Below are 26978 nucleotides of genomic sequence, written 5' to 3'. Positions count from 1 at the left end.
ACCCATCGCAAAACCCGCCCGCTTTTTCCATGTCCGACATCAGTCAGAGCGCTCCTACTGCACGAAAAAATATTTATCATGAAATTATCATTTCTGGACAAAAGTGACACGCACACTCAACCATAAGCAATAAGAAAATCTGCAATATGCATTTGAAGTATATATTCAGGATGTGAAAGTAATTTGGAATAAAGTAAACAAATTAAAGAACGTAGCTCTAGTCTAACGTACTGTGCTTGCTGTAATAACACGTGGATACCGCCATTGGATACCTGACACATTTAGGCAACGGCTGAAACTTTGATTATGACCATAAAGATCAAATTTCACCTCCGATAAAACTCTGGCAGTGTTTATGAGATGCAGTCAGTCCTTCAGCGCGGATCATATGACAGTCAGTCTTAGATGTAAAACTCTGCAGATAAGTTTTCTTGTATGAGTCTGTTTCAAGAAGTCTTTATTGTTTAACATTTTGACATCTAAGATTCCACAATGACATGACTTTTAGGACTTCGAAGAGAGTTGAAATCAGGTCAGCTTTATGGTAATGAGCTATGACGCGGTTTGGCGGCAACCAATAAGAACATAGAAGTCCACCACTTGAGAGGATTTCAGCGAACGCAGCCCTGTAAACTTTGGTCTACGTCAGAGCACAAGAGAGTCCACAAATCTTTTCACAGCAGGGGTTTTCAAACTTGTTCCTGGGACCCCAAGGGGGCCTCCAGAAAATTTATAAAAGTCCAAAGTGTTCATCTGTTTTTTTGCTATTGATAGTTTCCAAAATCATTATATTTGATTCTTTCTAGTAAGTTTTTCTAACTATAGTTTCATTTTTGGGACTCAATGTGAAATTGTTGCAGACTATTTAGGTGTAGAAACAACGTGTTGTCTTTATAATATCCGATTTACTATTTACCACCTCTCGACGGCGGTGGTGTGAACGTACGTTAATGTCAAACTCACGCGAAGGATCAATTGCCAGAACTTTGATCATCATAAAAACCCTGATACATATTGATGCAGTACTTCTGAAACCATGTATCTCCATTTTTCATGATTTTTTGAATTGTTGTTGCCATAATTCAGTATCATTAGTCACCCTTTATGTTTGTCACTGGGTCATGCAAAAATCTAAGCAATTAAAAAGTGCCTATCAACTTTGAAAATCATTTGAAAGAATCATTTTTTTAGACATACTAGGTTTTGGAATGACAGCGACGATATCAAATTAATTGTGAAGGTAGCGAAATTCTACTAAGTTCAAACCCTGCGGCTTCTCGCCATTATCTCAGGCTGTCTCTCAACGGGACATTGAATGATACAGACTGCCTGAAGCATATTAAAGACTATTAAATCCCCTACACATTGTGATGTCCCACAGTAAAAGCCATGTCAACATGACATCAGAATTAGCAGACATCAGCGGGCGTTCTTATCCTCAAATACAAACACGGGGGTGCGGATATAATCTTCGCCTTTCACCCGCAACCTGCTGCGTCGCCACAGCATTCTCAACGCTACGGGACTACGAAAATAAACTCCACCGAAGGGAGATTATAACATTATTGTTATTCTAATGCATTTTATTTTCCCTCCCACAGTCGCCACCTTCTCGGCTAACAAACACTCACGGGCGTACGCAGATACTCGAGAGGTGTACAAAAATCACACACAGCTCGAGTCTTGGCCTCACAGCTATTACCACAACTGACAATCTGCTTAAGGACACACACACACAAGAAGTACTTCTCATCAGAGCTGTCTGTCAAGCCTGGCACGGGTTTCTAATAAGACTTATTTCCATAAATCTGAATTGTAAAGGCTGGCGGTGGGAGACGGGAGCCCTTGGAAAAGCACGAGACACAAACGGAAAATGTCACCAGAGGCCACGGGATTCAGATCTACCTCCCTCAGTTCTGCGGCTATGAATTTAATTAAACGCTTTGATTGACACGACACGCGTTTATCAATCGGGAAGTTTTCAAAGTCAACATTATGGGGCACTCTTCGGAGCGCTGCCGTTTCCAGCCAGAAGGTGTTTGTTCACACTAGAACTGATGGGATACAGTAAGCTATGGCCAAAGACTTAAAGGCATTTCGGTCCTCATATTAAAGTACGTTCTATTTTCAGCGTTTCTGTATCTAGCACCCATGTTCCAGGTCCAAGTCCCAGGTGTTAGGGCAGACTTTAGGAAGTATTAGATGGCCACCAATGATAGAACCCGGATTTGCCGACTGCTGGATTACGTAAACGGCAGCACTCCCAGCTGTGAGGAGCGACTGTTAAGCTCTTTCAGACCCACATCCTAACACGCCAAACTGGGGTCAGTGTTAAACCGTAAGCCTCCCCTGGACTCGCACTGCCAAAGCTCAGCTGCAGATTTATCCAATGAACTAAATCGCTCCTCTACTCGACATCAGCCATCAGATCGCTGCAAACTGAAACCAATGCCACTAAAGCTGTAACAAAAATACATTCGGCCCATCTGAAAATGTGTTGAAAAATGCACAAAAAAAACACGCAAAACATATATCAGGAAGTTAGTGACACAGAGAGGATTTCCCCCAAATATTTCCTCTTGGGATTGGTGTGTGTGCGTCTGAGGGTTTGGCTGGCATGGATAAGCGGCCATGCGAGGCTCTGGCACCCAGGAGAGAAGGAGAGGCGGCAGAAGCCCATCTATTCATTACTCCAACTGGGCAACAACCCGTTACAACAGCAGTCACAACTCCAAAAACTGGCACCCACACACAGACTATTATCTGAGGCAGATTTACACAGCCTGGCATGGAGAAAGACACGTCAGTGAGATGAGGGAGAGAGGAAACGAGGGAGATTTACAATGTTTGTGAGGGAAAACATTAACAGGGGAGACAAAAGAAGAGATAAATGGATGGATGTCGGGACAAAAGCGCATGTTGTTTTTGAACTGGCCCAATGCAAACACGACTAGCAGACTGCACTGACGATATGATGGTGACGGTGAAAAAAATAACATGACAATCTGCCCTAAAATCTGATGCGTTATATAAGACATTCGGAGAGATGAAAGGGCACCTGTCAGAATAATCCACTCTGTATCGCTTCAAAATTTTCAAGCCCCGGCGACAGAATCCAGCGAGCTAACTGTATGCAGAGCCATTCAGAGCTTCATCCTGATACTCCACACACAGCGGGAGGAACAGCCAGCGCTGGAAGATTTAGACACACATGTGCCAGACCGACTGATGAGCAGCTGAGGCCACACACACAGACACTTGCGTAGATCTAGAAAACATCAGATGAACATCATATCACATGTCTTAAGCTTGGTGTAGATTTCTATGATAGTCATTCTGACTTAATCCAACCTTTGTTTGTTTTTATGTGTTATAAAAAAATTTTTTTAATCAAAAATAAGTCAAAACCCATTATTGAGCAAGCACTTAATAATCTGTCTTCTTATCTTACCCTGACTTACATCTTCGCCCTTTATGAACACTTCCAAAAAAAATTGTTGGTCCAAAAGCATTTCGGATTTTATAGTATTTTTATAATAATAATTCGTTATTTTGAGGCGCAAACATTTAATACGCCAGTTTTATGTCAACTAACATATGTGAAGTAACCTGCAGTTTTATGTTTCAAACAGAGATGGCGACATAGTTACAGATTGCAGTTTTAATCTTTTGACCGATTCTAATCAAGTATTCCAGAAAGCCTTGTAAAGAATCAGGATACATCACTATAACAATATAATACAATGATAGATAGAAAGTGAGTCATCCATAAAATAAATTCAGTATAATTTTATATACATCATGCAATATTTCCTCGACATTCACTTGAACCGTTTCCAAAATTCACTAAATACAGAAGATCATCAGCATTAAAAGAACTGGTTCACCCAAAAACTAAAATTCTTTCATCATTTATTCATCCCCTGACCTTCGTTCTTCAGCAGAACAAAAAAAAATATATATGTTTTACAATGGTTGGCACACCAACAAACCGCTAACCAGTTCCCATTGGCATCATTTGTACAGTGATTGACATTTCTTAAAATGTTTTTTTTTGCTTCATGGAAAAAGATTCATACATGTTTTGAATGACGTGAGGGTAAGTGATAACAGAATTTTATTTTGGGGTGTACTATCCCTTTAAGAACTCACTCAAGGGGAATTAACACACTTCTGTTAATCATCTGACACAGCAGGCCCGGCCTTCACCCTACGCCGATAATCTCAAAATGCCAAATATCTGCCGTTTAATCAGTCTGGCCGATATATTACTCTCTTCTCTCTAATGCTCGGTCCACACCAATCATGTCTACGGCCAAATGTGATAAGCGGTTTCCCAACCTCACTCAGTCTGGAACTGAACCACTGACCTTCTATTAGCATCAGCAACTAACCAACATAATCACCCTGCTTCTAAATATAAACAACAGGAGATTTCAGTCTGAACGGATGAATACGGGTTGTTTGGGATGGCAGGTAGGCCGCGGAGGGACCACAGTCCGTCTCCACCCACTTTGCTTCTCTCATTATCCTCTAATCAATCAGATGCCAATCTAATTATTTTAGGCCTGCTGACGGCCGGTTGTAAAGGGGGCCACAGTGTTCCAAGTTTAATCTGGAGCAGAAAAAACTCAAGTATTCTCTTTCATAATCCATTTCATTGAAGTGAATCACAGCCACGCGGCTTAATAAACAATAAAACTAGCAGACGGCTTTAAAAATATGTCATTCAGCAATAGCGCAGACTGACGCTGTCTAGGAAAAAAACTTCAAGGCACCTCCAAAGCGTTCAAACGCACGTAGGGGTCATTAACCACAGAACTTTATGGTCAGATCTGTAGCAGTAGATGTATTTTATGCCATCATTGTTATGAAGCTCCTGAATAAATCGTGCAAATTCTGCCGAAATAACTGCTTTGGAGACATAAATCTGTCGGTTAATTATAGTGTTATGGGGCAGTTACTGCGCATCGCTTTGCGTGCTTAGGCATGGCATGTTAGGAAGCCACATTGAAATGCTTTGCTGTCAGCGCATGGAATGACAACTGTATGCAATTTCCCGGCAGTCTATACCGACTGGATCATCCGTCACATCCTCCCCAGGCGTACAGGACATTGAATCTGCTGAGCGTATACTGTCGCTGAGCAGCATTTATTAATACGCTGGGCTGCAGAAGGCGAGCTTTCTCTATCCACTGGCCCTGTACTGGCTCTGAATCCTTTTCTGTTCATCCTGCAGCATCCATGTGATATCAGTGTGATGTATGACATGAGAGGATATGCCAACTAAGACAGTGACTTCTTCATCTGGAATTTCAAGGAAGTTCTTAAAATCGCACTTAAATATGAAATCATGAATATGTACTTAAAATTAAGAATTTCCTTCTATTAGATTTGTTTGCATTGTTTTTCTAAATACTGTAATGCGATAAAAAAAATCAGGAGCCACACACTTGGAACAATTTGAGGGTGAGTAATGCATGAGAGAATTTGCATTTTTTGGGTGAACCATCCCTTTAAGGATAAAAGTTTGAAAGGCAGACGTATACAGTTTTCTTCCGCCATCTCGCTCACTTTATCTTTATACACACAAAATAAGCATTAAACACATTCCTATTCTTTACTTAAGTTCACCATCTCCGGTCTATCATGCTGTGACAACTTCAAATCTTATTTAGCACACACGGGGACCATTACTTGAGTCTATTACATTAGACAAAGCTTAAGTCTGTCTATCTCTTCCTGTCTTTCTCTGCCACACTTCCTCCGTTCACAGTTTCAGACAACAACAGCTATTATTCCACCAACAGCAATAAAAACAGACCGAATCGAATTGGCGGTTTGTTATAGAGCCTTTATAGTGGCAATGATGCAATAACATTATCTGAATAAGCTACTGAGAACTTACACAGAAGCGCTGAGAGCATCTCGTGGGGCCCTTTCTATTTTAAACAGAGGATCTTTCCTATCAGTACCTTGGATCTGAGGAAGGACCCTTTCTGAGCAGCATCTAAATCACACAACAGCAATTCAGAAAAAGAAGCGCGTAGTTCATATACAAAATAAAACATTTAGTTGAGACATTATTGCCAAACAGGCTCATATGAATGTTCACTGGCTTTGCAATGTGCATTACGTATAAATATTTATTGGCAGGCCAATTACAAAGTAAACATCTGTACAATGTAAACATTGTATACATCTCATGTCTCAAGCCATTTGCATATCATCTATCGGTACAGTACATGTCCCACAGTTTGAGATCCACTGCTCTAAATATTTCTGCTTTTCCTCGTTCCTCTTGGCCTTCAGACAGACACTCTTTTATAAGAGTACACCTTGAAGCCCGGCCTGACGTCATCTCTTTTAGGTCGTCTGGAAAGACCGAGACGCTGCTGATCAGAATGAATTCATTCAGATTTTCCTTTGGTGACTGAGGACAGCTATGCCAGGCTGAATCTTACATGCTTATGAATAAATGAAAGCAATTAGTGGATTAGTAAATTATGAAAGGGGGCAAAAGTGGGTCAAAACCCAACGGACTGGAAGTAAAACCCAGTGGTTGGTCACATAAACATCAGGTGATTTCATTGGATGGCTTATGTTATCTATTTGTACAGAATCTTTTGCAAAAGTCACATGCATTATGGTATGTAATTAACATCTGCTCGCCCTCATTTACATATCAACACCTATGCTGTATTAAATTATTTAAGGGGGGAGCGGTTACTTATTTCACATATAAAGAGTATAGCCAATTATTGTGTATTAACAGGTATGTCTTAAAGGTACAGTAGCGACAAATTAATTCAAAGCATCAGGGTGATGATGTAAAAGAGCCATGTAAAACTACAGTATTAGATATTATTATTACTTAGATTATAATGGAAAAATTTGAACGCTACCAAAGTGTTAAATATTGATAAACAGAATTGGATTTCCTTTATGCATGACACAGGTGATCACAATTATCTATAGAAGTTGTTGGCTGTGAGTAATCTTACATCTTCCGGTCTGAGAGAATTGAAAAGGTCAATAATATTTTGAGCGTGTAGAAGTGCCAACTTTATCATCCTGAACCCTGTCAGACATGGTTTCCAGCCAACGGAAATGCTGAGTCACTGCTCTCTAGACCGAGTTTAACGCCCACAGGAAGAAGCATGAAGTGGAAAATAAGATGCCTTCTTCCAGTTGGCCAAACACCTCGCAAGTTTGGCATCATGTGACCCAAACTCCTGATGAGGTCACTTCCTTTTGGAGGTGCGACAAGAACCATGTAATGCCGTACATCTTCAGAAACAAATTATAAACTACGTTATAGTTACTGAAAATGGAAAATTCTGTCATTATTTACTTGCCCTCTTTTCATTTCAAACCTTCATAACTTTCTTTCTTCCGCAGAACACTTTCATCAAAAACATTCTTCAAAATGTTTTCTTTTGTGTTGTGTGGAAGAAAGAAAGTCATAGAAGTTTGACATGACAAGAGTAGAGTAAATGATGACATGATTTTCATTTTTGGGTGAATTATCCCTTTAATATGCCAATGAATCTAATGCTTCAAAATCACGGAAAACAAAAGAATTAAAAAAACATATGCTAATAATATCATTGGATTTTGGCAGAGTTACTCAGAAAAGCCATAAGAAAGATTACAAATGAAATCTTAATTGTTTCTTGTATGCAATAATGATATTAAGGAGATCTTACAGAGATTTCCCTCAAACATTTCTCATCAAAATCTTCATAAACCAAATCATGTGCTTTCCACATTTATTATATAGCTATTATATATCTACGCACTCTTTGGTTCTGTATGTCAACATTTGGCTGACTTGTATATATTTATATTTCTAATAAGAAATTTGGGCAGAAAAATCTAAACGACAAGGTTTATCGTTCCTATACATCTCCTAAATTACAAAGGACCAACATCTCAAGGAAACCTCTGACCGTGGAGAAGACTTGGATACTATATTAGTAAATGTCACACTGACCTACAACAACAGATGAAGAATTTTGTGTCTGCATACTAACACCAAAGCACTGCATTATTCACTGAGGTACGGGGCAGGTGTGAGAGGCCGAGCCTTATATCAAACACACCAGAGGAAACATGAATAGCCACGCTGATGAACAATACAACAGGAGAAGCCAGAATAGAAGCCCAAAGAGCAGAGATGCTAAAAGGCTGAAGACGTGGGACTTTGATTTCATGCCCTTGGATTCAAAAGCACTGCCCATCACGCTAAGTGCCAAAAACTAGTTGCTGGCTTCCATCTTGACCTCTCTTTCATCCTTTATTAGCAATTCCTCTTTTCTGGCTCCTCTTTCTCCGTGAGCATCTTGGCAGGGTAGTGGAAGTCCAAGGATTGGGGGCTGGGAGGTGTCAGGTAGGATTGCAAACATATGTACTGCCTGTGGCGCCATATCCATTTTGACCATCAAAGATGGTATGGGGAGAGTGTGACCTTGACAAGGACTGTGAGTCTTTAGAAGCCCAGGAATATACTGTGTTACAGATCTTGCACTTTACATTTTACATTACATTAACATATGTTCATTTGGCAGATGCTTTTATCCAAAGTGACTTACAAGCATGGAGAGCATTTAACATTTTGTCAACACGCCAAACAGTACCGTTAGTTTACAAGGCCATGCGACTAGGAGGATTATCGCTGGAGTAAGCAAAAAAGAGAATGAACATTTTTTTTGTTTTAGACACAAGACATAGACAGTTATTGGTTAGTCAAATGAATGGGGAGGCATGATTCAAGTTGATTCTTTGAAAGTGGTGAAGGATGCTGCAGTTCGGGTGGAGACTGACAGTTCATTCCACCACAGGGATATGGAATGATTAAAGGTTTTAGCAAAGCGATTTGGTGCCTTGCTGTGATGGAACAACACGGCGTTGCTCATTTTCAGACCGAAGATGACAGGAGGGGATGTAGAACTGGAGCAGTGAGTTCAGCAAAAGGGGCAGAATTTCCTTTACATTTACCGTTTATTTTAATGAGCATCACTATTGCTGTTGCTTATACCTGTGTAAGATGACTTACTGTACATGCAGAAATGTAATACCATTTGTGTAGATATCTAAGACTGTTTGTGCTCAAATCACGATATTCAAAGCATTTTACTTTTCTTGGTATTCACAATAATAATGTCCATTGATGAAGCAGGACCTTGAAATGACTGCCCAGTAACCACCCTAGCAACCACCTAGCAAAGCCTTAGCAACCGCCTTAGCAACCACACAGAATATCATATAAACACCATACGGTAACATAATAAAAACTATTTAAGCAACATTATTGCAACGTCTTGGCAACCACTTACAATTGTTAAGCATAAATCACTTTTGTAAATAGAAAATTGTATGTCATCTTTTTTATTCGATTATTTTCTTGGACTTTCTCAGGAAAAAAACACTACGATAACAGACATATTCATATATGACATATATGATCATATTCTCATAAGCCCACTATTTTAAATGGAGAAATGCATTTTAATACTGATATCATCACATGCCTATATCCAGCGCACAACAGCAGAGAGAATACAAATTCAGTGCAGGGATTTACTAAACCCAGCCCAACATGTGAACTGCATAGTAATGAAATAATACTACTGACTTATTAGACCATATGCAACTCAAAGATCCTTTGGGACTAGCGTTGAGGTGGCAGTCTCAGGCCCGTGCTGTTCGTTCAGGAACGATCCGTATTGGTCATGGTCTCAACATGAATGGTCAAAGCCATTTTGAACATTTTTTCACTCTGTGCCTCTGACTCTTTCCGAGCAGATTCGGAACAGATGAAAGGGTGTTTTTTCCTTCTCTCTCGAATGCAACAGACGCTCCTTGGGCATTAAGTTTGATCAAAGACTAATCTGTGTGTGAATGATGATTCAAATTAGCATCTGTTTCAGCTGGGCAACCTGGAGAGAGGCTGGACCACAAGCGATTTAAAAAAAAAACAAGTGAAAAACAGAAGAAATGGAAGGAAAAAGAGAGAAAAGATGTATATGTAACTAAATGAAAAGAAACCAGCAGCTTTGTGGATTTGTGATGTTTTTTAACAGGCAATTATGGTAAACTAGCTGTGTCCAAAATCAGTTGTGATCCAACCGCTTTTCCATAGGAATAAAAAAACATTAATGACAAATGAACAATAACCCAAACCGTCTGGCTCCCAGGTGAATCACAACATGACAAACGTTGATTCATGGCAAAAATATATTTAGAAAAAACACTATAATGGTAAACCGTGTTCTTGTAATAGAATTCTGTGAATATGCATCATATTGCAAACGTTACGTTTTCAATTAAATGGCGATTTTTTTTAGCACTTTAGAACTCCAACCGAAATGTAGAAGGCAACCCTAAAGGGATAGTTTAATAAAAATAAATATTCTGTCATACTTTATGATTCTATCTTCTGTGAAACGCGAAAGATATTTTGAGAAATGTCTCCATGTTCTGTCTCCATACATTGGGGGTCAATGGGAGGCAAGTGTTGTTTGGTTACCAGCGATCTTTAAAATATCTTCTTTTGTGTTCCATCAAAGAAACATCATACGGGTTTGGAATAACATAAGGGTTAGTAAATGATGAAAGAATTTTCCTTTTGGGGTGAACTATCCCTTTAATCTAAGACAGCCTTATAAAGCAAAAGGCAAACCGACTTGTAAATCTATGGCTTACTTCTTAGTCATCAGCAAACGCGTCAATTGCGTCAAGTCGGAACTTCTCTGTTGGCATCTGGGTTTTGATGTGCGGTGGAGGACGGAGGTTGAAAAGAACATTGTGTTAATAATCACATCATACCAGACAGAAAAGGTTAGTATGTGCATGAGCAATGCACTCAACGTCAAAATCCTACGAACGTGTGCATAATCACTAAGGCCATGAAGTAAAATCACTGATCCTTGCTTATTTTTTAACCTTATCGTTGAGGTGAATCTTAAATATCTGTTACTACAAGACAAGCGTTAAACATGCCCGGGTTTCAAAAAAGGCTCCTGTCCAAATAGGATGACTTATCCTGCTTGACCTTAGCATGGCGCTATGCCAGCCGCCCCCTTTGACGGCCATGTGAAACTGTACGCCACTTCTTCCGTACTGTGAGAACGGTCACTTCAATGCCGTGCCCTGTCCGTCAAACTTCCCCTGAGCGCCACTGATATAATGCCTACTTCCTTTTTGCTCCCTTCCTCTTCCTGTTTGACTCACTTTCACAAGGAACAATAAAGTAGACCTTATTCACATTCCTTTTTTCTCTCTTCCTGTTTCGAGTCATATTCTGTGCTGCCTGCGAACGCTCTCAGTAACACAGTTTCCAGTGACTGCACGTTACCAGCCGGAGGAATTTGTCTGAAATATTTTGAGATGATGTCACTGTAAACACAGGACTCTGACTGAAGCTCTCGACAAAAGTCATAAACACGTTCATTAGGATGAAAAACAGAGACGAGGGGTGAAAGTTAAAGGGGTCATATGGCGCGAATACGTGTTTTTTTATGTCTTTGGTGTGTGCCAATGCATGTATTAGACACGTAAAATTGCAAAAATGTAAGTGTCGGAACAAAAGATGCATTCTATCTAAAAGCGAATGCTCAGACCTGCCTGCAACACCTCGTATAACCACACCTCCACAAATCTACATCATTTGACTAAGACTGCCTAAATGTATACGCAAGTAAGGTGGCGTATCTGTCAGTACAATTAAAGAGAAACGTGATGTTCCAAATATGGTCAGAGGCGTTACATTTCCGTCACACGCTTGCAGTATTCCACCAATCGCTACACACTGGTTAACTGGCAAATCATAGCACACTTCGCTTTTCAGAGCCACGAGCTTTGTAAAAAATCTGTGCGTTTCAGAGAAGCGGAGCAAAGAGGAGATGCAAACATGCACCGTATGTGGAAAATATACAGTTTTTCAACCTTAAATCATTTATACACATTACATTATATCTACAACAAACTATAATATTCGTTTTCAGCGTGTCATTTGACCCCTTTAAAGGGACAGTTCACCCAAAAAATTTAAATTCGGTCATGATTTACTTACACTCAAGTTGTTCCATATCTGTATAAATGTCTTTGTTCGGTCTGAACACATAGAAAGATATTTAAAAGAATGTCAGCAACTGAGATTTCTGGGGCACCTTTGACTACCATAGAAAAAAATATAATGGTAATTGGTTTTCCTGAATTCTTCGAAATAACTTCTTTTGTAAATTATAAAATATTGTTTTTCGACTATGTAGAAAAACTACATTGTATATATTTTTGGTTTTCAGAAATTCAGGAAAACCAAGAGTTCTGGAGCACCTTTGACAACCATTATATTTTTGCCAATGGAAGTCAATGGTGCCCCAGAAATCTCAGTTGCTAACAATTTTCTTAATATCTTTCATTATTTTCAACAGAACAAATATATTCATACAGGTTTGGAACAACTTGAGGTTGAGTCAATGATTACAGATATTACATTTTTGAGTGAACTATCGCTTTAAATTACATATTTGTGAACTGATAGGCTGTGTCCCCCTGTATGTCAGACACCGGAAGCATCAATGATCTCCACATTTATTTATTTCATCCGCAAATCCGAAGTGCAACAGCGATGACGGACACAAACACAATCTGCAGTCAGCACTGGATTCTGTTCAAACAGCGTTACGGGAGAAAAACATCAAGAAGATCGGAGCTGATAGCAGGTCACGGTATACTGATGGGGTCGTTGGATGGAGTTACGGACGCAATTTATGCTGCGTCCTGAGGTGTTTCTCCACGGACCTTATCTGAGTAAAGATCTTTTATTATTCTGCTGTGTGAGGGAAAGAGGGAGAGAGAGCGGCAACATGATTTGAAACGTATTGACTCTGTGTGGAGAGCCTGAGGCAGGCTGGCCGGCCGTGCCCGCACACTTAGACACCTCAGCTTTTGTTCTACAGATACCTACTTTTCATCCCACCTTTCAAAAACAGAGAGGACAGGCAACCACAAAACAGATCAAGGGGACAAGTGTGCGTGTGTCTCACTGGTCATTAATGCAGACGCAGTGGGCATCTGCCAAAGTCCTCCAAAGTCACTGGCTGATGCACAAACCCAGGCTTGACAGGAGAGGGCAGGTTCCGCACTGAAGTACCTACATACACAAACATACATAACCCCACCCACGTACACCGCACACAACTGTTTTCTTACAGACACAAACTCATACCTCCTACCCCCCACTGAGCAAACAAAAAGAAGAACAGAGGAACCTGGGGAGGGGACAGCATTTGGGAGGGCTGGAAAGCTGTCTGCTACAATCTGTTAATTGTCAGGCAGCTGAACGGAGTAAACAAATAATATAACGTGAATAAATTTTTCATTCAGATTTCATGTCTGCTTTCCAGCACAATCTACAAAATTCTTCAACAAAGCCTAAGACTGACAGACTGGATCTGATGCGAGATAACGCAAAGATATTGAAATATTTATAGCCCGCAGGAACAACAGTGCGTGTTACATAATGGGTGCATTTCCAAAACAACCGATGCGGGCCAATAGACCGAGCAGATGAGGTGGGTGGTATAGCAAGATTCACCTCTAAACTTTTGCTCGTAGCAAACGGAATCGTCTTAAACTTAGCTCAGGGTTAGAATCTTAATGCGCGAACAGCTAAAGCGCCTCGGGTCTGATCCACAAAGCTAATAAACAAGTCAACCTTAAGCCTCCAGAGCTTTTGGTAATGAGAATGTTTTTGAAATCTCAGAAAAGTCGCTTGTGGTCAAAACGAAATGCTGTTTAGAACCAAATTGTAATTCGGTAGTTTTACACAATAAAAAATACTTAACCCTTAAATGCATTTCAGTGACGTCACAGCAACAAGAGAGGTCAAAAGTTGAGTTTAAAGACAAAAATGACTAAACAAAGGCTAGTCATTAAGCTAACTTATGATTTGCTTGTTCAAGACCCTCTCAATTTGGGATTTCATGAGATTTTCACGAACACAAATCTATTAATTCATGGACACGAATTTCCCCCTTTTTTTCGTGTCAATCAGCACGACTTTAAATCTAAAGTATTTTAATATGGGGTATCTTTTATATGTATTAATATACATTAACACAATCTGATGGGAATTATACCCATTTTACAAGGAGGCTCATTTGTGTGAATCCCTATTTCCTACGATCTTGTTCGTAAGTTTTGTAATGATTCTACTTTGCCTCTGCAAAGTTAGGTTTAGGGGCGGGGTTAGAGTAGCCATTTATCGTTGCTTTGTGACTTGAAAGTCGCATTTTTAGCTAAATTAGCGTTAGCGTTTGTGATTTTAGGGTTTGGAGTGAGGTAGCCAGAGTTGGTTAACCACCTCCTAAAATATGTTCAACTTCTTTTAGTTACAAATATATAATAGTACATACATACTCTGTGTATTAAAAGTCATGCTGAGTGTCACACAAAAAACGGGAAATTTGTGTCCATAAACACGAATCAATAGACTTCAAATTGGGAGTCTATTGCCAAATATAAGCCAACTGGGGGGCTTATTTTATGAGAAATCCCAATACTGTATGAACGGCTAACAAAAGCTGACCTGAGATCAGTGTAAAAGCATGGTGCTGAGTAAACCCCCATTACATCACAGTGACAAAGTGTCACAGATTTCACACATTCACTGCTTGTATGGCAGGCGTTAAACAATATTACCCATAATCCTACACTGCCACAGATGCAGACTTGAGCCTCGTAGAGAACCTATTCAAACCCCCCTGCTGTTTTCCATCTCTCTCTCTCTCTTTCCACTATCGTCAGGCAGTAGCTTCAGCCCAGTCATATTTAATCAACATCTCGAAGGACAACACGGGGATCTGCCGTTTGCCGTTCAGAGTCTCTGTACTGTCACTCTCAGGATAATTGTCTTAGATACCCTAATTCGACAGTCACGTATCTTAAATGCTGAAGAAAACGCGTGGCTGACCTACATTGCTGATGATCTGTGAATTATACATAAAGTCATCGTTTGATAATTTATTTCCTGTGGTGAAATTCAAGAGCCGAACGCTTACGTTGACAATTTACAAAAGCAAACACAGAACGCAGAAGGTAGATGATGATGTTGTGGTTTGACACTGCAGCCGTAATTGTATGACATATCTGTTATGGCGTCTTTTAAGACATATTTAACGGTAATCTCTAGTATCGGTTATGATGCACACGCTTCTAATTTTTACAAGCATTGTGTTTATAAGGTAAAAAATATTTGACGGAAAAGGCGACAAGCTAAAAAAGGAAAACAGCTGTTGTTCGTTGTTCTCGTGATTCTGGACAGATCTTAACATGCTCAAACAATCGAGCTCCCCAAAAGGTCAGATTTGAGGCCTAATCAATACTTAGAATATCCAGTGACCTTGATGTTTTGAAATGACTCGATATTTTCTAGTTTCATTGTGACTATCAGCCTTGAAGGATAGCCAAGATAGATAATTGCTTTTTATTGGAAAACACCACTAGACAGCAAAGTATTTGTGGCCAAAAGTGATGCCCAAGCAGCCCAACATTGGAGAACTGACATCTTTGTCCTATGATATGCAGTACTTAAGTTGCCTTTTTTGCCAAATAATTGTGTCTTATAAATAAAAAAACAAGTGTAGTTTTTTCTCCACTTTTATACGATAAAGCTAATATTTTTATGGTTCAATCCAACAGGAGGGACCATTTAAATCAAATATTTTACCAATATTCCCCCAGGAAAGAATCCAATGTGCTTGGTATCCAAAGTTAAGTCGAAGCCCAAGTAAAGATTCAAAGAAGGACACAGAGCACCATGGATGACTTAAGACATCTCCATCCAGAATACCGAGACTCTCCTCCTGCATGACCCGCTGTTCCCATTCTAAGTACAGCTACTTCTTGTTTTCAAAGAGCGTGTCCAAATCTCCTGGCCTCAGCAAGTCATGGGGGTACCAAGATAGCACGTCATATTTCTAGCTCTTCAACTTTCATCAACTCTGAGTTTGTTAGGTATGTGCTGTGGAAAGTGTTTATCTTCTCAGCCTCTTCTAAACCTTCTCTCTCTCTCTCTTCTGTGAAGCCCTCTTTGCTATCAGCTTCAGGAATGAATTTGGAAGTCTTATCAGAGCTCTTTTCCCAGCTGAGGCAAGGAGGATGTGTTGAGGCGTCTGCCTCCTGACAGGAAAGAGGACCTATCTTTGCTGATAAGGCCACGGCTGACTTGTAACAAATTGTAACAAAGCCGACCGAATGGATGCAGGTGGTCACACATAGGCGTGCATGCAAAAGCCTGCAGCCAAACTCCCAGTCTGGAAAAACGAGGTTAAGAGCAATTACAGTGCCACAACAAAGAAATGATTCCCGGCCAGCGTACAAGCGAGGGGTCGTGAAAGGTGCGATCTAAATTAAGCAAACATTCAGAAAGAACAACAAAGATTCAACAAAGGTTATACAACTCTGAATAACTTATTGACTTATAAACGTATAAAGAGTACCCACTTTCCCATGTGCTGGTTTAGGGATGTTCTGATGCTGGTTTGACCATCTTAATCCAGCTATGGACCAGCACATGACCAGCCTAAACCAGCATAAACCAGCGAAGCAGCATCAAAACATACCAAATCACCATATTCTGTTTTTTTCAACAGGGTTAACAGACAAAAATATCACAAATTATTCCAAAACAGCAACCCTGCCTGTCCTAGTACTATATATAGAACTCCTATAGATTTAGCGCTAGCATATCTGTGACGGTGTCTTGACTAAGGGTTTAGCAAACACAATGTGAGCGGTTGTGGTTTAAGGGTGAAAAGTCATTAGTGGTTTGTGGAAACACAAAAGGCTTGCGTAAGCATTCCATGCCTGGTAGACAGCGTGTAGAAAAATCAGCATTTCCTCGGATTCAACACACGGACTTGATGTTGATGTACAGCCAGCCGAAAGTTCACTGACAAACAAACTGGCGATGCCTATGATTAAGACGCATGACGGCCGTATATTATTACTGCTATCAGCAAAACTGGTATTCTTTACATACTGTGAAATATAGTATGCCATTTAGAGAAGAGGATTACATACGGCAAGAATTACAGAGCAGCACCTCAATGCGTATGAGACCTGTTGTGCGTAAGCCGCTAATGTGCTTCGAGCTGAAGACAGATTGAGCCGTTGAAGAATGGCTGAGGGATTCTGTCCAATAGAAGTGTGTCATGAAGGCAATTCCATTAACATCTTAATAAAAGCGGCTCGGGCCCTGGAGAGCCTTGAGGCTTTGACTAGCGCTTTCAGTCAATGGCATGAGATGAAACAGTAGGGCCGCGCGGTGTATGAACTTTGCGGTGGCGTTTTTTTGAGACCGTTACTCTTCCCAAAGGACAGGCCTGTGAGTTTGTATGCTCTCCATCATGGTCCACTGCTCTATTCGCTTTACTGTTTTCATTTACTGTCCTTATTCCCATCTGCTGGGTCGAAGACCTAAACAAAAGCTTTTGTTTTGGCAAGCTGGCGGCTGTAAGGGGAGTGTTGGGTTTAACTGCAGTGGACTCTTAAGACTGGGCACATGGCAACATTTGTTGGCGCCTCTGTGGTTCTTTTTCTTACCCTCTCTCCATTTTTTGCTCGCTCGCTCTCTCTCTCTCTCTCTCGCACCCACTTTACACACAAACTCTTTCTCAACCACTTTCTATACTTCTGAATGGCCAAACTCTCAAGAGGGAAAGCTCCATCAAGACCAGCTCTTACAGACAAAACCAAACGGTAACCCTTTGACAGACATGGCCCACGAATGCAACGACAGCAAACCCAAACAGCTGAATTAGCTCCCCGGCAGACATGCTATGAAAACCAAACCAACACAAATTGCTAAACATCGGATAAAAGAAGCAGAGGAGAAGCACAATGCAAGTGTACAGATCGATTTTTAATTTTTGTTTTGAGTTGTTCATGCTCATGCAGCACTGTCACATTGTTGAAAAACAGCGTTCGCTACTGAGAGAAATACAAGCAAATAAAATGACAAAATACAGAATAGAGACGCATGTTGATTTTGTAAACCTAACTCTGGTTTAGCTGCTGTGTATGGGAATGTTAGCTTCATTTAAAACACACAATGCAGCACAGAGGAACATTATAAGGTAACTCATAAGACTTATTAGAGTTATTTAGCAACACTGTGCCAGATGTTTCTCCTAAAACCTATAAAATGTCACAAACAAACAAAAGTGCTGACATACAAGGCTATAAAAGTAGATCAAATAGATGCAAAATATTATCAAATCATATTAAAATCTCTTTTGGTATTTTAAGACATTAACGGGATGAAATGAAAATGTCATTATTTACTCTTGTCGTTTCAAACCTGTTTGGCTTTCTTCTGCAGAAGATATTTGAAGAATGTCGGTATAACTGAACAATGGCAGTACCCATTCATTTAAATAACATGGATACAAAGCCAATACCAATGTCAATGGGTACCGGCGTTGTATGGTTAGCAACATTCTTCCAAATATCTTCTTTTGTGTTCTGCAGAAAGTCATTCAAGTTTGAAATGACAAGAGTAAATAATGACAGAATTTACATTTTTGGGTGAACTCGCCCCTTTAAAATTCTGCAACTCCAAATGAGAAAAATACGAAAGGCATCGGACAAAAGTCTCCTCCCGTTAATCACACTGAATCTAAGAGACAAAAAAAAAAAAAACATTTTACATACTCTACGGGTTGATCACACAAACAACAGATCTAACAGACAATTGTGTGATTCAATTGCAACAAATCACATTCTGTATACAAACATTAACGGTGTAAGCAGTACTCAACATTCTCAGTCTGACCAACACCCGGCTGTGATTGGCCGAAGTTTTAAATCCACCCACAATTCTCCGTGACCAATCTGGATACCGGCACCTTCCAGCCGTGAGACTGTCCACCAACTGTTCAAGGGTAATTAGCTGCGGCACGCAACACAGGTCTAATTACAGAGTAGAGAACGCCGGGTCACTAGCAACGGCATGTCTAATCCACAAACAACGAAGACAAATTATCACGCCACGTTGTTTACAACCTTTCTCCACAGATAACCGTGGTATCTTACTCCCTATTGGTCAGACTGGGGCATTAGCTTATGTAAACCACAATCAGGTTGCACAGTAAAAAAACGTCCCATGATACCCAGCTTTCAAGTTTGCCTTGATCGATGTCATAGTATCATTTTTATCGCCACCACATCTGGCTTCACTTGGATGCACTCGGCTGTAAGCAGCATGCTAACACAGACAGGCATGGTAGAGATGCTTTTTCGTGAGAGACCGAAGCATGAAGGGTCGAGAGTGATTGCGATCTTTGTTGTGACAGCTGGACGGCACACAACACTAAATAAATAGCCGAGCGAAAGCTGCGAGAATGCAAGATCAATGTGTTAAAACAAACAAGGATACACACACATTTATGAGGCATAGAGGAACCAGATGAACTCACTGTAGGTTTGTTCATCCTGCAGGGCGCGCGTGCGTGTGTGATCTATCTGAGTAAGCATTTATGGGACGGTGGAAGGCCTTGCAAACACACACAGCCCCTGAATGCATTTGAAATGTTCACTCATTAAGAAATAGGTCAAGGATTCCGCCTGCATGCGCCGCGACTTGTCAAAACCTCTTAACCTAAAGAGAGGCAACGCCACGATGAGAATGTAGCAGAGCGCTCAGAATGGACGTCTCTGGAGGTGGTGCGTACGATGCGCTGCCCAGCGTGCGGCCAAAACAAGCACTGTTTCAATTATTGAAAATTGTGTTTTGAATGAACGCATCAATAGGTGGAATTATTGAGCAACGTGGTTGAGGCTACTCGGGTGACCTGTTGGGATTATCATTAGATGTTCAATTCGATGTTTAGCTGCCTCGGCAGTTGAAGCCACACGGAGAAGAATGGGCTCTTCACCAAACAGGAAAATGGTAGAGATGACTGATCCGATAGAAAACACTTTAATACCTTTACGCCGCTGCGCTTCTCTTCGGAAAAATACTGATAAACTTATCCGACCGACTCAAGATACAAGCACGTATCCAAATTGGCCTTTCAACTAACACACTCAAGCGTGCATTTAACTGGGCCATGCAAGATAAGCACTCAGCATGGGTCTCTTGTGGCTACCCTATTGAGAGTCGACCCTCAGCATCCCCTCAAATGTATACATCGGAGAGCCAATAGCTGAAGACAAAACAACAAACCCCTTTTTAAGAACATAATACCCTCCAATTACCCTTCAGGAAGCGTTTAATGCACCTGACTGACACCATCAAATCAATAGCAAGGAACCAGGAGTAGAACTGCTGCAGGCGTTTTCATAAACAGTCCAAACATGCAAACCTAGAAGAGCTGAGAAAGTTCACGCCGTGGACAGACACGCTTTCACTTCGTGAATCAAATCAAACCGCATGGAGTCGGGGTGGTGAGGGAATGTATACGGGGCACGTAAAAACGATGGGTAGAGACTTGTCTTCTCGGCTTTGTGTAGTTAACCTTATTGATTAAGAGCCTGTGATCTGGAGATGCTCTACAGCTTTCCACGTCTCTGAGCGACTCATCAAAGAAAGAGAACCGGCTACAAAGAGTGAGCGGTTGCCAATTATGCATTCAGAATCTAGCCTTGAAGAAGTTAAAACTGTTATAATGCTTCCTCAACATACTTCTGAGATCTGTTAGCAGTTTATTTGCATTTGTCAGACAAATCTCAGTGGAACTATTTCAAGATGTCAAACTTTTATATTACACGCAGATGCTTAAAACTATTTAACAAGGCTAAACATAACGTGAGAACAACGAATTGTTAGGAGTTCGTTTTCTAATTCATGTCACGCTTTTTTATCTCACCATGTTCTTCTCCAGTGTGAAACAAAGTTTGAATCTAATTTCGCTCGAAACTGGGTTAATTTGCTCATCGTTCAGCAGCAATGCGCACTTTCACTTCTTGAACGGGAGTCGTTTCCATCCCGCCGACCTGCCGTCTCAGGTCAAGCCGCCGTTTCGCTTTAAGACGGAGATAAAAAGCGACGATGGGTAGAGGTCACGCTTTGGATGAGTTCACCTCACAGAAAGCGCCATTTGATTGTGTTAGTCAGAGCGATTAATATCATTCCCGTCCCTTCACAGCAGATGCCAGTGATTCTCATGCAAATGCCGCCGATATTCTACTCACAGAAACATTTATTTTCTTCAGTGCCGATGTCAGATCTGTGCGCGGGAGGAAAATGAAGATTTGCGAGCGCATCTGGTCTGGAGTTTGAGGTGGGAGTTTAAAATACGACCAGCCGGCAAAATGTATCAGCTTCACGTTCTAAACGTGTATCAATTTCTTTGACAGCTTCCCGCGAAACATTTGTCGTGGTTATAGACGTACTGTACATCGGAGGTCAGTTTCTATTTAGGAAGGACAGAGAGATGGATGATTTCTGAAGCGAAGGTTTTACCGCAGACAATGACAGGTGTGACGCAAGGTGTGTGATGAGGTAAGAGTAATTAACTTTAAGTGTAAATTAGCATCAATAAAATAAAGTTTAATGTTGTGGAAGCGCATAAAAACCGATGTGCCTATACAGATATGCCTTCTGACAAACAGTCCTACCATTGCCGCTACAGGAGACCAGTGCAAGAAATGTTAATGTGAGGGAAAATGTAACAATTTCTGAGACAAAATCAAAATGAAGTCAAATAGCCACCGTGAGGTTGAAAAGACACCGTTATTATCAACAACGGCTTGCGTAATAAATTAGATGAAAAGTTGAAGCATTGCAATTTGAAGCGTTGCAATTCTATGCTCGAAGTGTAGGCTAGACATTGGCACCGCCAGCATCAGCAACGCACATTGCCACAAAACGCATCAAATTAAATCATGTTCTGCAAATTAAATTGCTCACAAACTAAAACTTCTTGCGTTTATCCCAATTGAATTAGTATCCAATACATTCTCAGATTTCTCTGCCTTCTTCTAACAGTGCACGAAACACATTAGTATTCGTGGCCACATCTCGTGCGTAAAGCATCTCTAGGTTGGAATGCGTTCGCGAAACACGTTTCTCCACTCACCTATAATCCAAGAGAAAACAGAAGATGATATTTAAATGTTCTGATAAAACAGTTCTGTGAAGATGCTGCGTTCAGCTCAGTTTTGGCGGATAGATCCACATCGGAATGAATGCTGCGGAGTCGTCCTGTAAGCTTCAAGCCGGCATCTACAATAATTTCTCACAATTCCTCATAGGGTGCATGCGAGACGACGAATGACGCTCGGTAACTGATCTATGCAGCAAAATCAACGCTTCATCTATCCACGCCGTCCGATCGGGAGGATGGTCATTCACGAGCGCGTACGCCAAGCGCATGGCACATTCCCTCGGTCCCGTGACACTGACAGCGGCTTGACATCACGCCTTTTCATTAGTAGTTCCGTTATACCGATCATGCACGCGTTGGTTGCTCTCCTCCGAAGGTTTTACGCTAGACTGGCACGCTCAATGGAGCCCAGCAGCCGTACAGTACCTCCGCGTTTAAACCCAGCCCCCTGTGTTAGCGCCGGCTTTATTTGCATGTCGCATGTTTTAACCATTTCATGTAGGCTGCCGAACGCTGCTGGTCACTTGAAATGCACATCTGATGTTATAAGAAATCAAACACAGCAGGTAATGTTATAATTGCGCAATATTTAACTGAGGACATCTGTACATTGTATGCGCAATGTATGTCTTCGAACACACCATGTGCGTATAGCACAGACAATATGTATGCTGAAAAATGAAGATTAATACAAGTTTGGGCCGATTTACTGCTGGTCACATCAAAACGCAGAGCTCTGTATAATAAACAGTGAAAATGTGTGTAATTATTTATAATATGTACACCACTTCAAACAATATTAGCTTTATAAAGATGAATAAAAGCCTAATATTAAATATAATATTTTGAGGGGAAATTTAAAAAGTCTTGAAAAATAGATCATCAATTTACTTTTAAAATATAACATATGTATAAAAAACTTCATTGATTTATTTTAATGACGTTTCTAAGTTATAGCCTACAGATATTTTTGTAAGGTTGAAAATGGCCCAAAGTCACACACAACATGTAAGGGTCCTTTACATGTTGAAAAGCTGGTAATGTTTGGTTTAGTTTATGTTATCTTTTTTAAATAGCCACAAGTTTAAGGGAGGTGCTGGATGACGTGGTAATTTTGCTAGACAGTGCCATCTTTGGACAGAAGTACGCAATTACATCCACTAAATCAACAGTGCCACTGCTACAGTACGCTTTCAAAAAGGGTACAAACAGAGCTGAGATGGGGAAAATCAATCCATTCAATCCATTTATTATTACAAAAACATTACTCACTAAAAAGCTCTATTAAATAGTACTTTATTTTTTAATAAAACCAGAATCCATTTAGTTTCTGCACAATCACGTTTATAACACAGTTGTCCAACTTATTTAAACATGCATATTTTAATAACACAAATGTATCATTTTCACCAGACTATTTTAATATATATATATATACATATAAATAAATAATCGCTGAATCATCGCAAACTATTTTTATTTTAGAATTTGCAAGAGTTTTAAATAACACTCATAAAAAGACTACCTAAACAAGAAGCATGTAGGCACAGAATTGATGCTGGAATTCCTGAGCTGTTTCTGCCCTGAATTTTGCTTCATAATAACCTGTTCTGTTATTTATAATACAGATCCCTGCTTCTATATATAATCACAGAGACCTATTGCAATATCATCCAGATCAATTTTTAGGCTGAAACTCGTTTCATCTAATAAAAAACCTTCGCCAGCATCATAACGTTGTGTTATACAACCGATAAATGATATTTGCCTGTCATAGCGAATCAGTGGTCCGTAAGTCATTAGCAGTCTCTTTCTCCACCAAATGAGATATTGCATCATCAATCCCGTTCCACAGGCGACATCAATCTTTTCTTCATTCTTTTTAGTTTATAGGCAAAAATAATAATAATTATGTTCTGACGGTCTGAAAAGTTGCTGAAGGTATTAGAAAACCCACAGAGAGAAAAAACATAGAAATCTGCCATCTCTCTGCTCCGCATCTGTCGCACGATCATTTAAAATGACATTCTACGATCGATACTTTGATTGGTGTGCTACAACAGAAATAGATTACACATCGCCCTGTCTTCTACATCTTTGTACTTAAAGGAGGATATTGCAGGAGCACTTATTCCGTGATCCATCAATAATTTAAAGTGGGAAAAGAACCAGTGGCAGCCATCAAAAGTATTGCAAAACTGCCAGATGAGAAGAGTGCACCCACCAAGCCTTGTGTAAGTAGAGGCTACTAAAAGCTGTGTAGTCTTAAGAGAGGCCGGGTCAATATCTGGAGGGCGTCCATATTGAAGTTCCACTGCACTACCCCTCAAATGCATCTTAGTCATCTACTGGTAATCAAATACGGGATTTTATATACATTATTCTCTACCCTGTTCCGAACAAGTGGTAGTATGCTTTAATAAAGGGTGATTCAATTTGAATTGCAAAGATAAAGCTTAATCCAGTTAGGCTAAATGGAACTGTAGTTGCTTAAATTGAGAAATCTCATACTCAATAAAATGTGTTAAGCCACGGTGCTTATGACGGTAATTCAGGTTTAACTCCATCCTGCATTCTTCAATTTTCAGTCATCTCTCCGTCGTCCAGGTGAAGTTGATGCATAAATAAACAAAACAAATTTAAATAAGGATTGCAAAATAAAATTTTTACAGTGTGAAACACCAAAATCCACCCACATTCCTCAGCGCCAGTTTTTCCGAGAGCAACAAGAAGAACACGTTCGACTTTGGTCATTTGAAGTCAACAGTGACAGATGTGAGTGGAGACTGCAGCTGTGTAGCAGTGAACACATGTCCTGTGTTACAGCCACTTCGAGGCCCGACTCAAGGTTGAGCTCAAGTGCCAGACACGGAACGAATGCTATAATTGGTACAATCCACGAAACATTATCCCTGCCTGACCTTGGCCGTCGTCGTACAATCTGAGCCTAATTACTGATGATTGCTGGACACCGAGGGGTTGGGAAAGTGCCCAAATTGGGTCCTGCGTCCAGATGGTAAAAATGCGAAACACACCAGAAATATTTCAGAAGTCTCAATTAAATCATTGCTGGTATGTTTGCTGGCAATCATTAGGATGATGAGAAATCAAAGTACCTTTCAAGAATGGTGATTTTAATATTATCTATAATATGTTAACAATTATAGGACGTTAACAATGCTGGTCCAACATTTGTCCAGAAGAACTTTCACTTTCAGTTTTTTAACACGGTACACAAATGTTTAAACAGAATGCAACCAACAGAACATTTATAGCTGAAATGTTAAATGAATATCTGCTTCTGGGCCAGTGTTTACATCTTGTGAAGTGGTCTATCAGTTTTGCAACACTTATCCATAATTTTCCCCATTTTGGTATAATACCAAGCTCATCAAAACGATGTTGTAACTAAAACAAAAAAATTAAACTGGTTTTAGCATCTTCATGTAGTCACGTTTTGTCCTAAATATGCAGATTTTTGTTCTTTTCATTTATCATAAGCAGTTTCTTGAAGTCTCACCCTGAGATGCTTTTAAAACAATATTAAAGGTGTTCCCATCTTTTCCAAGCTCTTATTGGCAGCTCTTATTTCACTATGTCAAAGTCAAAAACTAAAAAAAAAACGTACATTTACATTTATGCATTTGGCAGACGCTTTTATCCAAAGCGACTTATATTCCATTGTACTATATACTATACATTTTGTTTCTGACTTTGTGCAATCGCAGGGTTCAATCCCATAACCTCAGCGTTGCTAACGCCATGCTCTAACCACTTTTATTTTTATCTTCATTTTCGTTCTTTTAGATAATTTTTTAAGATAATGACAAAATTATTTGAATATTTTCTATATTTTTCTAAGCATATATTTCAGATCTGCACTCCTCAAATCCTTAGCTTTGTGCCACACATCGGTACAGGGTCTCTATCTCTTGCGGAGGATTTCAGGATTGATGGATGAGTTTCATGCCCTTGATGGTGGAGTCTACAGATCGCTCCTCTACAGCTGTGTCCATCGCAGCACCACTTTCTCTCCCTCCCTCTCCTATTCATCCTCTATGGATGTATAATCCTATGCAAGTCAGTGGTGGTTGCAAATCAATTGGCCCATAACTCACACACACCTCTGCTGTCAAGAGTCCCCATTAAACCCATGGGACTCTGCCACACGTTTGAGGGTGGCTTGTGGGTGCACGGAATCGCGGCATCTACCCACCCCAATGCGTTCTGCGCTGCATCGAACAGACAAACAAAAGTGTGAGTCATCGCTCAATCTTGTGACGGCTTTCTGCTACCACGATGTGCAGCCGCGTCTTGCCAGCCGTTCGGCAATGAGAAAGCTGACAGACAGCCTCCTAGGCCCGTCCAAATGAACACCCCCTCCCTTTCACCCTCAATGCACGTCTGTGGAGCGTACTTGTAATCCAAATGCAACAGATTGCATTGTGGACAAAAAGACTCATTTCAGGAATTAGAAGGGCGTAAAACGATTGTAATGTTTATCCGGATATGGTGAGACACAGAGATGAGTTTTGTCTGGGAGAGAGGGGGGCGGTTTTGGGGGGTTAATTCACAGCGTATTACAAAACGGAACGATTCCACACCATGCACTGAGCCGATTTCGATTTGTCGGGTGATCAGCTCGGTGGGCGAGCCAGACGTGGGGCGAGCGGAAAGCGTGCAGAGCGTAATGCAGGGCGATGGGCCGCTGCAACAACGCCACTCATCCGTTGGCGGATTAAAGCACTCGCATGCCGTAATTTTGTAGCGAGCTTAAGGGGGCTCTTGCTTTGACGCACCGTGCGTCTCATCATCCCATCCCAACCGTCTGAAAGCGTCACGAGGCCAAGCGTGACTCTG

At 40.5% G+C, this 26978-nt stretch overlaps 1 protein-coding gene across 1 annotated transcript in view; it reads right to left on the bottom strand.

Annotated features, from left to right (window-relative positions):
- The window catches only part of plxna2 (plexin A2), a 167905-nt gene extending 145426 nt beyond the window's left edge, over positions 1-22479 (bottom strand). Inside the window, exon 1 of the mRNA XM_056732916.1 lies at positions 22092-22479. The gene's annotated coding sequence lies outside the window, so the exon portion shown is untranslated. The remainder of the gene's footprint in view (positions 1-22091) is intronic.
- Positions 22480-26978: the final 4499 nt, after the last annotated feature.

The sequence above is a fragment of the Triplophysa dalaica genome, chromosome 20 (assembly GCF_015846415.1).
Source record: "Triplophysa dalaica isolate WHDGS20190420 chromosome 20, ASM1584641v1, whole genome shotgun sequence".
NCBI lineage: Eukaryota > Metazoa > Chordata > Actinopteri > Cypriniformes > Nemacheilidae > Triplophysa > Triplophysa dalaica.
The sequence above is the reverse complement of the archived record's forward strand: the minus strand, read 5'-3'. Positions and strand labels throughout refer to the sequence as shown.